Consider the following 17,301-nt stretch of genomic DNA (forward strand, 5'->3'; position numbering starts at 1 on the left):
ATATCACACCGATCCTGGCCCAACTCCACTGGCTACCAGTCAACTACAGGATCGACATTGTCGTGTTTGTATTTAAAGCCTTGAATGGACTGAGCCACACCTACATCAGCGACCTCATCTCAAACAGCGAGCCACCTTGCACTCTCCACCTGCCACTCACCACTGCTTCAAGTCCCCAAGACACGTCTCTGAACTATGGGGGACCGAGCCTTCTGCTGCCTTGCCCCTCGCCTATGGAATACTCTCCCTGACCATCAGAGAACCGCTACACCCCTCTAAACTTTTACCAGCCTTGATTCTAAATGTGTTATTTTTATTGTATGTATATATATTTTTTATTCTTCGGTAGAGCTTTCAAATAACTCTCATGAAAAGCGCAATACAAATTACATTTATGATTATTATTATTATTACTGGTACTTTTACCACTACAATTACCACTTGTAGGATTACATCCACAACTACAGTACAACTGTTAACTGCTTACAGTACACCTCAGGCCATGAATGACTGAAACTCCAATGGTGCTCAAGGAAACAGTATGAGAAACATTGCAGATGTTGAACTAATTGACAGCTTTGATGCAAATCTGTCATGTTCCTTTCAGTTAAACAACATTTTCATACACACACACACACACACACACACACACATGCACGCAAATACACACGTACGCACAAACGCAGACATACTCATACCGTGGCATAACTCACACAAAGCATTTAGACAGACAGCATTCAACCAGAAACCAGAAAGTCGCAACATAATTACGTTTGGAGTCCTTGACAGTTCTCAAAGCAGACTGCAGTCTTTCCAACATGGCTCTTTGAATTACATATGTAGCGCAAAAAATCCTGAATTCCAACAAAACAGCTTGGAGATGCTTACATCTAAATGAATGGGGTCAGACCAATAAAAACACAATGAACTAAAACATGTCCCTGCTGTTGCTCTGGTTCAGTGTAACGTCTAAAGCAATTCAGAGAGAGAGAGAGATTGAGAGCGAGAGAGGCGGGAGAGAGGGGGGGAGGGAGTTTTAATCTTTAGAGAAACCAGACTGAATCCTTTCACTGCAGAGAGAAGGGAGGGAGACTGTGGTATATAGAAAAGGATAGATTATGGAATAGAGAGAGAGAGAGAGCGAGGCAGGGAGATGGAGACTATGGTTATTGAGATAAGACAGAGGTGAAATGCAGGTGTGAGAGGGTAATGGAGAGAGAGACATTCTTTGTGCTGTTGAGACAAGACAGCATTAATGTATGTTAGCTTTGCCCATAAAGCAAATTGAACTGCATTTGAATTGGTCAGAGAGGCAAATACAAAGAGAGGGGAAATGTTTTCCCCTTCACAGCCACAATGAGAACACAAACTAGCTTCATTGTGCTGTTAAGGGTGTAGGATCTTAATTTGATCACTTATGTTGCTGCAGATGAGTTCAATGATTTACATAAATTCACTGAAAACCCACACTAACACACAATTTTATTAACAGTATTGCACTTTTCATGTAGACTACTTTTGGCCAGCTAAGAGCAACATTATGAACTAAACATTCAAATCCTGTTGCTGCGGGATTATTTTTCTGTGACAATATAGGTCAAATTAAGATCCTACATCTGTAACGTGACAGAGTTGCAGAGGTGCAGTATACTGTAGTGTTACAGCAGGCTTAGGATTGTACTGGTGTAAAGCAGCATGTTATCATCAAAAGGTTATTCTGTTGGAGGCAAATGGAGCTGACAGGCTGATGTAGATAAGAGCACTGACACATATAAAACCTGTGTGGCTTAGCCCCTAATAGCCCTGTGGCATGGGTCTTCACGCTGGATAATCTCACTATTGATTCCATTAATTGTCACGAGGGCTAGTGTATGTAGTACACACGCAAATCCCACACACAAACATATTCATAAAATGCACTTGAACACATGGGCACCACCACACAAAATATTACACCCTATAACAGCAATGTAACACTTCAACACACACACACACACACACACACACACACACACACACACACACACACACACACACACACACACGCACACATACACACACACAAACGCAAACACTAGGAAGGAAGCAGCGTAACAAGATCCCAGCTTCAGCATAATGGGGAAGGGAAATGGGGTAAATGCAGTGCAATATATGCTGTCATTGGACTGTTTTTGTGTTTTATGACTCTATATTATCTGGAGTGCTGGCTGAAACACTAAAAAGATCATGAGCAGTGCGCAGGCTGACATCATCATGGGGCTAGTGGTGGGGGGGGGGGGGGGGGCTGTCTTTAAGTGACAGAGACCTGTGACTCATCATCATGACTCAGTGACTGTTGTGCAGCCATAATTATTTATTCATCAAACTACAGAACAGTATGTCCAGTTAGGAAGCCTTTCTCTTCATGTGAAAGACTGACTGTTCACTGGGTGATGACTGCCATTGACATTTGTTGGGGACAAGATAAGGGATTTGGTCTCAAAAGTTATGGTTCCTATTTTCTGCAGAAACTGCAATACAATACCTCACCGACTTTCAAGCGAGGGAAAACTGAAACTCAATCCAATCAATAAGAAGATGCATATTTGCCAATATTTTGTGTTCTGCTACAAATGAACTAGTTCTCACCTTTCCCCTTCTCTACATCCTGTGAAGCGATGACAAATCCGAACCCCTCTCCTGGCTTCCTCCTCAGCTCCACATCGAATCCCCGGGGTACACGATTCCGTCCCCCTCCCTCTTGCCCTGGTCCTGGGACCACCACCCCCCTGTCCCTCTCATCCTCTATGCCCGCGTTCAGCCAGTCTTTGGGCTCCATGGTGAGGGTGACTGGGACTGACTCCAGGAAACTGGTGCTCTGGACCAGAGAGGAGCGCACCATGGCTGGGGGAGGAGGGGTGGAGGTGGGACGGTGTGGGAAGAGGACAACTGCAGGGGGCGATGGGTTCTTGTCTGAGGCCACAGGTGAAGGAGGGGGGCGAAGGAGTGGTGAGGGGACTTTCCGTATAGAGTTGGGGGAGATGGAAGAATGATGGGAACCTGAAGATGGGGAATAACATCACTAAAGGAATTGTTGAGAGACTTTCTTTAGGTTTTATTCATTACTGAGAAACAATGTAATGAATGCAGTAAATAAAATCTCCTAAAAACAAGTTTGCAGTAAAGTAGCTAATGTTCTTACCTCCTCTGTGAACCAATAGGATAACTTCTTTTTGTTTGGTGTATTCCTGGAGAACTCGTTGTATCTGGAGGGAAAGGTATCAATTTAGTATATCTGATTTAACTTGACCTAATCTTATGTATTCTCCATCTCTTTCATATCTTCTTTCTCTCCACGTTTCCCTCCTCAGTACCTGTGCAAAGCTGAGACTCTGGACGTCGACTCCGTTGATCTTCATGATGGCATCCCCTGGCTGTAGGGAGGAGCACTGCCTCCTATCCCAGACCCTCTTGATCAGGGCCAGCCTGCCCCCCTGTCCCCCGGCCGTCACACTGAAGCCCATATCTCCTCCCCCCTCACATTGAGCCAGGGCTACTGGCACCAGCTCCCCTCCACCTCCAACCCCACCTCCTCCGACCCCACCTCCTCCGACCCCACCTCCGCTGCACAGGCTCATCAACCCCGGAGACGTGATGCTGCTGTGACTGCCACTGCCACTGGTGTTGCTATGGAAGCCGATTTGTGGGCTGTCGGGGGTGGGAGGGGGTCTCAGCAGGGAAGCCTGGGGCCTGATGAGGCGGGAGTATACCCCTCCGCCTGGGGAGGATGAAAGGCGGGGTCTTCCTGACTGGGGCATGGGCAGTCTGGACACAGGGAGTGTGGAAGAGGTGGACAGGTCGCTCTCTGACAGGTCACTCTTAGAGGTTCTATAGCGCAGGGGCTGAGGGGGGGTAGAGAGGGAGTTATTGTTGTGGTTACGGATCATGGATGCCCTGCAGAGGAAGAAAAGAGACAGAAAGATAGTCAGTGTTCTCCATTAAAGTCAAATACAGTTGATAAATCATAAAAAGTTGTTTTTCAACCACTTCACAAATTTCTTGTTAACAAACTATAGTTTTGGCAAGTCGGTTAGGACATCTACTTTGTGCATGACACAAGTCATTTTTCCAACAATTGTTTACAGACAGAATATTTCACTTATAATTCACTGTGTCACAATTCCAGTGGGTCAGAAGTTTACATACATTAAGTTGACTGTGCCTTTACAGCTTGGAAAATTACAGAAAATGATGTCATGGCTTTAGAAGATTCTGATAGGCATAATTGACATAATTTGAGTCAATTGGAGGTGTACCTGTGGATGTATTTCAAGGCCTACCTTCAAACTCAGTGACTCTTTGCTTGACATCATGGCAAAATCAAAATAAATCAGCCAAGACCTCAGAAAAAAATTGTAGACCTCCACAAGTCTGGTTCATCCTTGGGAGAAATTCCCATACTCCTGAAGGTACCACGTTCATCTGTACAAACAATAGTACGCAAGTATAAACACCATGGGACCACGCAGCCGTCATACCTCTGAGGAAGGAGACACGTTCTGTCTCCTAGAGATGAACGTACTTTGGTGCGAAAAGTGCAAATCAATCCCAGAACAATAGCAAAGGACCTTGTTAAGATGCTGGAGGAAACAGGTACAAAAGTATCTATATCCACAGTAAAACGAGTCCTATATCGACATAACCTGAAAGGCTGCTCAGCAAGGAAGAAGCCACAGCTCCAAAACCGTCATAAAAAAGCCAGACTACGGTTTGCAACTGCACATGGGGACAAAGATCGTACTTTTTGGAGAAATGTCCTCTGGTCTGATGAAACAAAAATGGAACTGTTTGGCCATAATGACCATTGTTATGTTTGTAGGAAAAAGGGGGAGGCTTGCAAGCCGAAGAACACCATCCCAACTGTGAAGCACAGGGGTGGCAGCATCATGTTGTGGGGGTGCATTGCTGCAGGAGGGACTGGTGCACTTCACAAAATAGATGGCATCATGAGGATGGAAAATTATGTGGATATATTGAAGCAACATCTCAAGACATCAGTCAGTAGGTTAAAGCTTGGTCACAAATGGGTCTTCCAAATGGACAATGACCCCAAGCATACTTCCAAAGTTGCGGCAAAATGGCTTAAGGACAACAAAGTCAAGGTACTGGTGTGGCCATCACAAAGCCTTGACCTCAATCCCATAGAACATTTGTGGGCAGAACTGAAAAAGCGTGTGCGAACAAGGAGGCCTACAAACCTGACTCAGTTACACCAGCTCTGTCAGGAGGAATGGGCCAAAATTCACCCAACTTATTGTAGGAAGCTTGTGGAAGTCTACCCGAAAAGTTTGACCCAAGTTAAACAATTTAAAGGTAATGCTACCAAATACTAATTGAGTGTATGTAAACTTCTGACCCACTGGGAATGTAATGAAAGAAATAAAAGCTGAAATAAATAATTCTCTCTACTATTATTCTGACATTTCACATTCTTAAAATAAAGGACGCCATTGAGATTGACCTAAAACAGGGAATTTTTACTAGGATTAAATGTCAAGAATTGTGAAAAACTGAGTTTAAATGTATTTGGCTAAGGTGTATGTAAACTTCTGACTTCAACTGTATCTGTAAATTACATTGTGTGTGGGTGTGCGTGTGTGTGTGTCACCTGTGTGAGCCGATGGCTGAGACCACCTCACTGTCACTCTGGGAGTTATCCGGGGCCTGCAGGTGGGCGAGACCCCTCAGGGAGCGGGGTGGGCGGACCGGGGGGGTGGTGACAGTGATGCTGCCACTGGAACGTCTATAAGATGGTGGTGTAGGGGAGGTGGAGTCAGATAGGTGACGCCTGGAACGTCTGTAGGAGGGTGGCTCGGCAGAGTCAGTGGGGTGCACACTAGACCGTCTGTATGAGGGTGAATCAAAGGCAGTGGAGTCAGAGAGATGTCCACTGGATATTCTATAAAAGGGTGATGATGGGGCCGTGGAGTGAGCGAGGTTTCCACTGGAGTGTCTGTAAGAGGGTGGCGGTCGGGTAGCTGTGGAGGTGGCATTCCCATTGGCATCCAGTCCCGGCCCAACTCCTGGACCCATATAACCCACGTCATGGTGGTGAGAAAGGACGCCACTGAGATTATGATACTGCGTCTGGGTTGGGGCTGTGGATGGGCGGGGGAGGAGCTGGTGTAATGGCTGGGGCTGGGTGGTGGTAGGTGGGAGGAGGGGGTCACAGACATCAGTTGACCCAGGATGGGGCTGCTTGAGGCATCCGTCTGTGTTGTAGAGCATGGGGTAGCCCCTACGGAGGACCATGTCCACACTGTGGCCCACAGGCACTGCCTTCAGCATCTCCACCACCTCTTTATGAGACGTTCCCAGGACACAGATGTCGTTGATGTACACCAGGATATCCGCTGTGGGGACCAAGAGGATGAGTTGAAAGGCTTCTGGTTCAGTTATCCCACAGCATTAGTATACCTTCAAAACCTGCATATAGAACATCACATCATCTATTTGCAAATTGTTTGAGGGATATTGTAGTTCTAGTTCATAAATGCTATGCTATTTTTGTGTGGGTATGTGTGAAATGTAATCTTACCAACTAATCCCTCTGTATCCCAACCTTCTAAAATGCTCAACTCTGGGTGCATGTGACAGGTGTCACAGTCTGTATTAGTGGGTGTTTAGTGTGTGTTAGTGTGCACATACAGTATGTACGTGTGTTGCTGGATGTGATGATAGCTAGATTATGGAATGCATGCCATTAGGATTAGGGATTGATTGAGATCTACTCTCTGTGGGAGATCACAGAAAAATCCCACCACTATAAGCCAGCTACAGTGAGAGAGAGAGAGAGAGAGAGAGAGAGAGAGAGAGAGAGAGAGAGAGAGAGAGAGAGAGAGAGAGAGAGAGAGACTTATCTGGTAGTTGTGAACACGTGCTACAGTATAATACCAACTATAGTCACATGCTTTTTACAGTATAACAATACTAAATATAGTGTTTACATTCTAGTGAGTATCGTAACAACAACAACAACAACAATAATGTGATTCTGTGGGCTGACATCTCTGAGCAAAGTTACAAAGAGAGATGGAATATTCTCAAACTGCCTAAACAAGCCACATTTAAACCAGGTAAAAAAAACTCAGACCAAGGTCAAGTGCAGTGAGGAGAGAGAGTTTACAGGAGTCAATTTTCACAGTTTGCAAGTATTTAAAAATGTTTTGCCTATTAAACATCCGGCTTTAACGCTCAATAATCCACAATTCAATCTGTTGCAAACATAAATCCAAGACTCATTTCTGTTTAATTGACATTTACATTTACGAGGAATCCGGCTTTAATGCTCAATATTTTAATGTCAACATTGGCAAAGTTATGATACCCTTAAAGAAGCAAAATGTAACATATTCCTTGGAAGGAAGTATAAAACTGTGTAAAATGTTTCAAAAAGGATAATAATCTCTCTGTATATTGTCCCCTCCCTCCCTCCCTCCTACCTGTGTTGAGAGCTCCAGGTCCCCCTGGCGTAATGCTGTAGACCTGGAGAAACTCCCTGGCTCTGCTGCCCCCCACGATGTTGAAACCAAACCCCCCGGGACCTTTAGAGAGGCATATGTGGATAGAGAAACCCCTCAGCTCCCCTGGCTGGTCTGTGAACCCTGGTACTGAGAAAACGAGAAGGAGGGAGGGAAAAATAGTGGGAAAAGATACGGAAAGGAGTGAAAAGTGCAAAGAAGCACAGAGAGAGATGCTTACAACAGAGAGGGAGAGCAACAGAGGTTTTGTGCAATTGGCAGGTGAAGAGGAACTAAAGGTCACCATGAAGAGGTTGAGAGAAAGACAGAGAGACAGAGAAAGGTTGCACCCTGTATGTGTGTGAATGAGTGAACTGTTTAGAATGTGCCGTTCAGAGCTGAGTTAAGAGACGCACAACACTGACATCTGAAAACTCATGGCCAGATGGCACTTTGTGCAAAACGTTTCGAAATAAATAGACATGCAGGCAAAGGTTTTTTTCCTCCCTGTCATAATGGCCCGCAGAGAAGATTCAAACCTCTTGAAAAGGAAATAAACTCTCTGCCTGATCTGTATCACCTCCTGCTGGTTAAAACAGTGAACTGCAACCCACTAATATTTTGACCAGCTTTACCCATGATATTCTGGCAGATGGGGCTCTAATTGCTATAATCAGCTATATTGGTCAAACGTTGTTGTATTAGGTTGTTTTATCTGTGAATCACATGACACAATTATGATCGAAGGTTGTCAGTGTCATGCCCAACACATGGCCTCTGTCATCCACTGCAGAACGGACCTGTGCCAGTGGTTCCTCCTAGCTTGCCGTTATGGGGTTAGGGATTAATCACTACACAGTATCTCAATTCTACTAAAAGCTCATTTAATTTCATTTGAATCTATTAACAGGCTCGTTGTGCCTATGGTCCTGTGGTTCCCATCTTATTAACGTACAGAGTATCATTAGGCAGCCCAATGGTTAAACCCTCTAGCACTGTTTCCATAATTATAGAGTGGGAGAGAGCTCACATTGGTTCTTGTCGAGCATCGTTTCTCTGCTGCTCTGAGCACGACGATCCTGCCAGCTGGTAGTCTTGGAGTAATGGCTAAAAGAGAGTGACAGACAGGCCACTTCAAAGTCACCAATCAACCACCACCATGGTGATGCTATATAACAGTATTTACAAGTCAACCAGAAACAACATAAAACATACAAGAGAGCAGTCTATCCACGTAGAACAGAATAGAATAGTCACTTTCTTTCTTTTGTATTTATTTATGTAATGTGTGGTGTGACCTTGTTAAATGCACTTTGAATAAATTGTGATTTGCTTCACTCACTCTGTGTAGAAAGGCTCTCCTGAGTTGCTGAAGGCCTTCTTCCAGTTTTTAGACATCACTGCTGGCACCCTGGCACTGCTGCTGCCATGACCGTTCTCCATGGCGCTGCCATACCCTCTTGACCGGCAGGGAGACAGGGAGACGGGATGGGCATTGCTGATACCCGCTGATCCACCTGGAACGTCAATGAAGACGACAGGCAAAACACTGAAAACGAGTGTTTGACACGTTATTAAAATTATTCTCAGCTTACAGTCAGTGAAAATAGAACCCTTGAATAATCTCTGGAATCATGTAAATTGTCTACACTGAACTTAGTTTACAGCTAGCTTTAAAGCCACATTTCCAAATCCAGACCCATTGAGTCTAGTGTAAAAAAAAAAAGAAGCAAAAAAGCAAGGCATAAATTCCATACATTACAGTACAGCACAGGGTCTATGTAAACAGCTTTAGCTCAACCCTCCTGTCCTTTAGAATGTACGTGGGAGGATGTGGCCTGCTGCATACCCAGAGCTGCAGTCAGAGCCAGTCCAGCCAACACTCCGTTCAGCACCACATAGCCAGGCGATAGATGACTCAGCAGCACAGGTCAGGACCATAGACAACTGTTCCCTGCCTACCACACCTCTGGTCAGCTTGACCCTCCTCTGGAGCAAGTCCAGCGATCAATGTGGCCACAGCCCCGCATAGAGCCAGAAGCATACTAATCATGCTAATCATTGATTCATTTGTCCATCAAAAACTCTGAGGTACAGAAGGACAATGCAGTCTTTACAGTCTTTACAGTAGCTGCAGGCCACCATACCTGGCACACATTTTGAAAACTTAAAATCACAAAAAGGTTTCAAATTAAAATAATGTACTACAACTACTGTCACTACTACTACTTATACTATGCTTACTATGACTGCTACTACTAATACGCATTAACACTATATATGACTGTAGTAAATTGGTCACCCATATAGTCTTACGGGGGAGCAGCTTGTCTTTGGTAAACCAGCCTGACAGGCCAGAGACCTCCTCGCTGTTCTCCTCTTCCTCTGCTGCTTTCTCCAGGTTGCTAAGCGACTTGCTGCGTGTCCGGAAGTTCCGAAGCAGGTTGCGGTGTTCCCGGTAGGTGATGGGAGGGCTCTCTGGACCGATGTGTACTGGCCGTGGGGTGCCGTAGTAGTTCCCTGAGAGAAGGCAGGAGGAGGAGATGGAAGAGAAAGTGAGTTGATAAGCCACAACGTTATTGTTAGATTCATATTTGTATTGTTGGTCCTTGGTGCCAAGACAGAATGGGGAAAAGAGAAAAACTAAATATGATTGCGAAAAGGGTAAGAGGTAAAGCAATTCAGCGTAGAGATGGAGATCCCAAACACACATCTGAAAAGGCTATCACTATACGAAATATAGAATATACAGTCAATCCTAAACATTATGATGGATGTGTTCCAGTGCAGTGCATTCATCACATAGATTACCATCCACGCTTAGGATCAGTAAAGTCTACTCTATTTTCTCCTTCAATTCTATCCTTCTGTTGTGGAAGCTATAATACAAATCAAATTACTTAAATGTATTCCTCCAGCTCATGCAGTCAGATCAGGGTAAGGAGATAAGGAGAAATATTAGATTGCTGTTGTACTCAGGGGGTGTCTTTTTAATCAGAGAAAGCAGTCCAAGTCTAACCCTCCTGGGGTGGAGAGACTGAGACCTGTTCAAGACCTGGTGTCATTAACTACATGGAAATAATAAGGCTACCTCTGAGAAAATGTTTCTATCTACCATGCATGAGAGCACCAGCAGTTCCGGACGACTGTGTGATATCTCACTCCTGAGTAAGACCTTTACCTTTAAAGAGGTTAACATTCACAAGGCCGCGTGGCCGACGGATTACCAGGCCGCGTACTAAGAGCATGCACTGACCAGCTCGCGGGTGTCTTGATTGACATTTTCAATCTCTCCCTGACCCAGTCTGTAATATGTGCATGTTTCAAGCAGACCACCATAGTCCCTGTGCCCAAGAATTCCAAGGTAACCTGTCTAAATTACTATTGCCCTGCAGCACTCACATCGGTGCAATGAAATGCTTTGAAAGGCTGTTCATGGCTCACATCAACACCATCATCCTAGACACCCTGGACTCACTCCAATCCGCACACCACCCCAACAGATCAACGGATGACGCAATCTCTATTGCACTCCACACTACCCTCTCCCACCTGGACAAGATGAACATCTACAGTATGTGATAATGCTGTTCATTGACACCAAGCTCATCACTAAGCTCAGGACCCTGGGACTGAACACTAGGCTTCCTGACAGGCTTCCTCTAGGTAGTGAGGTTAAGCAACAACACACCCTGTGTTGATCCTCAACACGGGGGCCCCTCAGGGATGCGTGCTTAGTCCACTCCTTTACGCCCTGTTCACCCACGACCGCGTGGCCTCACACGCCTCCAACACCCTCATTAAGTTTGCTGACGACAAGGCAGTGGTAGGCCTGATCACTGATGACGAAGAGACTGCCTATAGAGAGGTTGTCACTGACCTGACAGTGTGGTGGTAGGACAACAACCTCTCCCTCAACATGGGAAAAACAAAGGAACTGATTGTGGATTACAGGAAATGGAAGGCCAAGCACGCCCCCATCCACATCAACGAGTTTGAGTTTGAGTTTATTTTTATTTTTACAGGGACAGTGCACATTAATCAACATTTCAGTAAAAGTGCCGGTTTTAGCCAGCCGCCGGCTTTTAAACCGCAGTCCCTGGGCAGGTTATTAAAAACAATTACAATAACAATACAGACAATCAATGAGCAGTGAGGCTGTAGTGGAGCGGGTCTAGAGCTTCAAGTTCCTTGGTGTCCACATCACTAAAGAATTAACATGATCCACACACACCATCACAGTCGTGAGGCTGAAAAGGAGGCTGAAATGTTTTGGCATGGGCTCACAGATCCTCAAACAGTTGTACAGCTGCAGCATTGAGAGCATGCTGATTGGCTGCATCACCGCTTGATATGGCAATTCTTGGCATCCGACCGCAAGGCGCTACAGAGGGTAGTGCGTACGACCCAGTACATCACTGGGCCCTAGCTCCCTGCCATCCAGGACCTCTATACCAGATGGGGTCAGAGGAAGGCCCTAAAAATTGTTAAAGGCTCCAGCCCTCAAGTCATAGACTGTTCTCTCTGCTACCGCACAGAAAGCGGTACCGATGCACCAAGACTGGAACCAACAGAACCCTAAACAGCTTCCAACTCCAAGCCATAAGACTACTAAATAGTTAACCAAATAGCTGCCTGGACTATCTAGATTGGCCCTTTTTGCACTAACTCTTTTGACTCGTCAAATACACCGCTGGTACTGTTTATCATCTATCCTGTTGCCTAGTCACTTTACCCCTACCTATATGTACATAAACTCAGCAAAAAAAGAAACGTCCTCTCACTGTCAACTGCGCTTATTTTCTGCAAACTTAACATGTGTAAATATTTGCATGAACATTACAAGATTCAACAACTGAGACATAAACTGAACAAGTTCCACAGACATGTGACTAACAGAAATTGAAAAATGTGTCCTTGAACAAAGGGAGGATCAAAATCAAAACTAACAGTCAGTATCTGGTGTGGCCACCAGCTGCATTAAGTACTGCAGTGCATCTCCTCCTCATGGACTGTACCAGATTATTTAGTTATTGCTGTGAGATGTTACCCCACTCTTCCATCAAGGCACCTGCAAGTTCCCCGACATTTCTGGGGGGGAACTTCCGATCCAACAGGTCCCAGACGTGTTCAATGAGATTGAGATCCAGGCTCTTCGCTGGCCATGGCAGAACACTGACATTCCTGTCTTGCAGGAAATCATGCACAGAACGAGCAGTATGGCTGGTGGATTGGTCATGCTGGAGGGTCATGTCAGGATGAGCCTGAAGGAAAGGTACCACGTGAGAGAGGAGGATGTCTTCCCTGTAACGCACAGCAGGGAGATTGCCTGCAATGACAACAAGCTCAGTCTGATGATGCTGTGACACACCGCCTCAGACCATGAAGGACCCTCCACCTCCAAATCGATCCCGCTCCAGAGTACAGGCCTCGGTGTAACGCTCATTCCTTCATCGATAAACGCAAATCCGACCATCACCCCTCACTTTTTGCCAGTCCTGTCTGGTCCAGCGACGGTGGGTTTGTGCCCATAGGCGATGTTGTTGCCAGTGATGTCTGGTGAGGACCTGCCTTACAACAGGCCTACAAGCCCTCAGTCCAGCCTCTCTCAGCCTATTGCGGACAGTCTGAGCACTGATGGAGGGATTGTGCGTTCCTGGTGTAACTCGGGCAGTTGTTGTTGCCATCCTGTACCTATCTTGCAGGTGTGATGTTGTTACACGTGGTCTGCCACTGCAAGGACGATCAGCTGTCCGCCCTGTCTCCCTGTTGCGCTGTCTTAGGCTTCTCACAGTACGGACATTGCAATTTATTTCCCTGGCCACATCTACAGTCCTCATGCATCCTTGCAGCATGTCTAAGGCACGTTCATGCAGATGAGCAGGGACCCTGGGCATCTTTCTTTTGGTGTTTTTCAGAGTCAGTAGAAAGGCCTATTTAGTGTTCTAAGTTTTCATAACTGTGACCTTAATTGCCTACCATCTGTAAGCTGTTAGTGTCTTAATAACCGTTCCACAGGTGCATTTTCATTAATTGTTTATGGTTCATTGAACAAGCATGGGAAACAGTGTTTAAAACCTTTACAATGAAGATCTGTAAAGTTATTTCGATTTTTACGAATTATCTTTGAAAGACAGGGTCCTGAAAAGGGACTTTCCTTTTTTTGCTGAGTTACCTCAATTACCTCGTACCCCTGAACATCGACTTAGTACTGGCACCCCGTGTATATAGCCAAGTTATCGTTACTCATTGTATACTTATTCCTATTCTTTTTCAATTTTTCTCTCTACATTGTTGGGAAGGGCCCGTAAGTAACAATTTCACTGTTAGTCTACCCTTGTTGTTTACGAAGCATGTGATGAATAACATTTAATTTAATTTGTATGAGTGACATTCACCAGCCATGAGACTGCCTGGTAACTGAGGCTGTGTGTATTGGTTTGTGGGTTGTGGGTTAGTACTCTAACCCTATACTGTATATAAACTATCATCATTATCTATCTGCAATATACAGTATACAACTTATAGTGCATTGATCACGAAAGAATGTATGTGAAATGACAATGCATTTGAGGCCAGAGAGAGATGACTGAGTGAATGAGTACCAACCTGGGCCTCTTCTCTGCTCACCTTTGAATTTGCCGCTCTCCAGCAGCGCTGCTGACTCCTCCAGAGAGAAGAACTCTTCTATGGAGACAAAGTTGTAGTCCAGCCCAGAGATCTCCCCATCACGGGGCAGTCTGGTCGTGCCTGGAGAGGGGTCGATGACAACAGACAAACAGAGCGTTACACATCCCAGTCTGTCTCCACTGTTCACATATACAGTACTCCTAATGAAATTAAAACTAAGTATTGAAACTGATACTGTATATAGCATTTGCAACTAGGATATGTAGACTCCAGCATTTCATATTATTTTATAAAGATGAAAGGGAGGTAGGTTCATTATTAAATTAACGCTTACTTGCTTGTAAACCTTTCTAAACCTTAGCGAAACCAGGCTTCCCCAAAAGATTGACCAATACATAAAAAATATATATATACTGTATAATTTATGTTTCATCTCACTATGTTGTAGAATTTTCCTTCATTTCACAAGAGGCTTGATGTACAGTATCTCACTGGAGAAAGCATCCGAGCGAGCAAAACAGTGCCCCTCTGTCTCTGTATGTGTAACCCATCTATCTGATGCTGTCTAGTCAAAAAGAGTATAATTTTGTTGCCTCCCGTAGCATTGAATGCAAGGGAAGCTAGCGAGCATTTGGCCTCCCTTGATAAAAAAAGTATAAAATAATAACCAATCAGCACTGAGCTAAACTGAGTGAGCTCAACTGTGAATGGTCCTGGAGCTCAAAAAAAGTAAAGCTAGTTTGGATTTACACCAATCATATCACAACAAAAGCCAAACGTAATTTACAGAAAAACGAATTGTTGCATCGCATTCTGTTGTCCTCCGGTGGCTAGCTAGCAAAATTGGCCCTTTCCTGAATTAGCCATGGACGGAGATAGGGATCTGGATTTGAGGTTTTACTTAATAATCCGTACTGGCCAATGATTATAACAGAGATTCTGATCCAACCATAAATTCATACTGTGCCTCTGGCATGATAGGATAGAAGTTCAATATGTAGCTAGATGTAGTAGGCTGATGTTAACTAGCAGGCTTATCGTTGCCCATGAAAGGAAGTTAGGCTAGCGAGAAAGCATTTCATTCAGGACAACAAAAACTAAAAGCATGTAGCCTACTGAATGGCAGAGTCATAGACCGTTTCGGTGACATTAACGAGAAGAGGAGGGTGAGTCATGTTTTCTCTACTGCACACACACACACACACACACACACACACACACACACACACACACACACACACACACACACACACACATACATACACACACAGAATCAGTAGTCTACCATGGAGAGACAGATCATATTTAGCTTAAGTTGATTGGACTAAATTGTTTTTGGGGTATTTTAATTGTCACTGTATCAGACTAGGCATGCGTGATTTGATGATGTTGAAATGTTGAAGTGTAAATGGTGCTGGAATAGTGACGCAGCTCCTGATTTCTTTGTGACTTGCGGTAACTCTCTGTGGTTCTAAATGAATGTTGTTTAGTAGTCCGAAAATATCGTAAACATTAACTTGATTGACCATGCTGTAGGTCATGTAACTGTATGTTACATGCAATATGCTTTGTGGACCGATGGCTCTCTGGTTTTGTGATGAAACAAAGGTGTGGTTGAATTGTGTCATCTTATTGTCTTGGCCTTTAGGCCTATATATCACGGTGTCAAGGCATATGAACTGACAGATTATAGAACAAACAACGCAATTAACACATCGTTTTTAATATAGCTTTTTTTCCTGGTTTGGCTTCTTCAGTACTGTACCCACACATCGGTACTGTCCAAACAGCAAGCCAAGGTCAAATCCTTGTCCTTCTCCTGGCAGTGTGGGGCCAGGAGGAGGACAAACCCAGTTACTCCATAAAACATATGATTAATGCACTGCCGTCTCACCATCAGGGAGGGCACAGCACTCCACACTACAATGACACACACAGGCAGGAGAGAGCACACAGACGCACACACTCACACACACAGATCACACACTCACACACACCTATCCTCTTTATACCCTGAGAGCCTGTTAATAGGTCCCAATCAGCAACAGAAGATGAGGCTCTGTCTGTAATGAAAAATTCTGATAGCAAATCTGATAGCAAAAGTGTGTGTACGTGCATGCATGTGTGTGTGTGTGTGTGCATGTGCGTGTGCGTGCGTGTGTGCATGCGCGTGTGTGTGTGTGTGTGTGAAGGATGAGGCTGGGACTCATTACCCATGCCCTTCTCTAAGATATATATGACAAGTCAGCAGGAGATAGCTGGGATTATTGACATATTCCTCCATGCATCTCCCTTCAGGCCCCCCCACCGATCCCACTGGGCCAGGCAGACAGACAGACAGAGGGAGAGAGATAGCAGGAGTGTTAGTAGAAGGGTAATTAAACACCAAGACACAACTGTCAGTCAAAGACAGACCATGATCAACCCCAGAACTGGCCATCACGTAACCAAATGGAAAATAATCCAGTGCAAGTGCTTTTTCCATCTCTGAGTCATTTAGAATTCATGGAGGTCTTCCCTGACTTTGAATCATCCTATGTACAGTCAAGGGCAGATACCATATACCAATGCACTGATGATGCCTCTGGGGGTGGGGTGGGAGGACAAAGACATATGTACAAACAGTTCCTAGAAGAGCGCATCATACAGTATCTAGTTCCCAAATTAATAATGATAACGTTGTGTCTGTGTCATAACAACCCATAGAGACATTAGGTAGCCAGCTGTTTACTGCCTCTCCCCCCGGCACGACCACATGCCTGCTTTTCATTTCATACTGCCGCTAAATTATTGATAAATGACCTGCGTTTACTTAATTCTGTTCAGCATTTCACATGAGCATTGTCCTGCTCATAGTCACTGTGTAAACATTTTCCTTGCCAGTGGCAACAGAATGCAGAGTACAGTAGAGTACACAGTGTGTTTTAAATGGTGAGAAGTGCAAATCAAAACTACATTTAAATCAATCATTTTTCAGGTCCCCTATGAACACAATGAAATGCAGTGATGCTATGCACATTCACTTCACTGTTCAAATAGAAATTAACACATTTGTTTAGCATTCTGCTTTATTCTGGAAAATGTGAAGTCCAAGATGGACAAAGGGGGCGTTGTTGGGGCTGTGTTTCTGGACCTAAGGAAGCCTTTTGATACTGTTAACCATGAGATTCTC

At 44.7% G+C, this 17,301-nt stretch overlaps 1 pseudogene across 1 annotated transcript in view; it reads right to left on the reverse strand.

Moving 5' to 3' along the window:
* LOC110533024 (membrane-associated guanylate kinase, WW and PDZ domain-containing protein 3-like) overlaps nucleotides 1-17,301 on the reverse strand; it is a 41,432-nt pseudogene that overhangs the window by 15,030 nt on the left and 9,101 nt on the right. Inside the window, exons 3-12 of the transcript XR_016483557.1 lie at nucleotides 14,130-14,249; nucleotides 9,816-10,019; nucleotides 8,842-9,016; nucleotides 8,530-8,606; nucleotides 7,482-7,649; nucleotides 5,648-6,425; nucleotides 3,599-3,933; nucleotides 3,354-3,568; nucleotides 3,182-3,245; nucleotides 2,629-3,039 (exon numbers count right to left, since the gene is read on the reverse strand). The product of XR_016483557.1 is annotated as a membrane-associated guanylate kinase, WW and PDZ domain-containing protein 3-like (transcript). The remainder of the gene's footprint in view (nucleotides 1-2,628; nucleotides 3,040-3,181; nucleotides 3,246-3,353; nucleotides 3,569-3,598; nucleotides 3,934-5,647; nucleotides 6,426-7,481; nucleotides 7,650-8,529; nucleotides 8,607-8,841; nucleotides 9,017-9,815; nucleotides 10,020-14,129; nucleotides 14,250-17,301) is intronic.

This window comes from Oncorhynchus mykiss, chromosome 9 (assembly GCF_057628025.1).
Source record: "Oncorhynchus mykiss isolate SJ-2025 chromosome 9, ASM5762802v1, whole genome shotgun sequence".
NCBI lineage: Eukaryota > Metazoa > Chordata > Actinopteri > Salmoniformes > Salmonidae > Oncorhynchus > Oncorhynchus mykiss.